Genomic DNA, 1,208 nt, shown 5'->3' on the forward strand with positions numbered 1-1,208 from the left:
TTTTTTTTTAAGATGGTAAAGCAATAAATACAAAGGGAACTCAGAGACCGTGCTGGCGTGGGTCTTCTGTATGCTGAGCACTGGTCCCCTGGGCCCACTTTTTCTTTCTCTATACTTTGTCTCTGTGTCTCATTTCTTTTCTGAAGTCTCTTGTTCCACCTAACCAGAAACGCCCACAGGTGTGGAGGGGCAGGCCACCCCTTCACTGGCCGAGCTGGGGTCATGTGTCCACCCTAGTTTGGCAGTCAGATAAGAGCCATGTGTGATGGGGAAGGGACATTTCTCCAACAGAGAGGTGCTGGGTGTACGAGAATGTCCGCCATGTTTGCCCTCCTTCTTTATGGCTCAGTTCATAGGTCACTTCCCCTGCATGGACCTCAACCTTCCCACAGTAAATTGCAAATTATTTGCTGATTCTTTGAGACCAGTCTTGGAACAACTTGAGGCAGGTACCAAAGCATATTAATTCATCCATGTCCCTCAGGCCAAGCTTCCTGCCCCAGGTGTGGAAGGGCTGTTGTTGGTGGCCTATCCAGCATTCACTTCCCCGCTTCCTACTCAGATCTTGTTGGGTTTTACTCTCTCTCCACCACCTTGATGGAGTAGCAGACTCCACTCTGACTGGCATAAACCCATTACAGTCTCCCTTGCCACAGTGACTGAGGAATGGGCATGTGAGACTGAGTTTGGGCCACTGAAACATGATGGTATCTGGGAAAAGGCTTCTTGCTCCTGTAGGTGGGCCATGGAAGCCCACTGGCTCCCGCTCCCTGCTGTGTTGGATGTAAATGAGGAAGCATCTGGCCTCAACTGCTCCACTGCCACACTACAGCCAGAGAAGGCCTCACCTTAGGCAGAGGTTGACACTGTGGAGGGCAGTGTAGCGACCCCTAAGGAACCTGGACCCTTGATGACCCTGAAGAATTGCTAGATTGGCTAACCATGAAGGCCACCCTGTCCCAGGACTGCCAAGCCTGCAACCAACACATTTCCTTATTATGAATCCACTTTGAGCTGGAGGGCATTCTTATCTGCAGCCACAAGTATCCTCAGAAAGAGGTACTCAGAAAGAGGTACTCAGTTCTCCCTGACTGAATGCCATGGGTTAGTGGCCACGGGCTGAGAGCCACCAAGCATACCCCCTACAAACCTTACCACCCACACTGGTTCCTTTACCCCACCGTTACAGACATTCAAAGACTGGATGC

The sequence above is a fragment of the Trachypithecus francoisi genome, unplaced genomic scaffold (assembly GCF_009764315.1).
Source record: "Trachypithecus francoisi isolate TF-2019V2 unplaced genomic scaffold, Tfra_2.0 Lachesis_group0, whole genome shotgun sequence".
Taxonomy (NCBI): Eukaryota; Metazoa; Chordata; class Mammalia; order Primates; family Cercopithecidae; genus Trachypithecus; species Trachypithecus francoisi.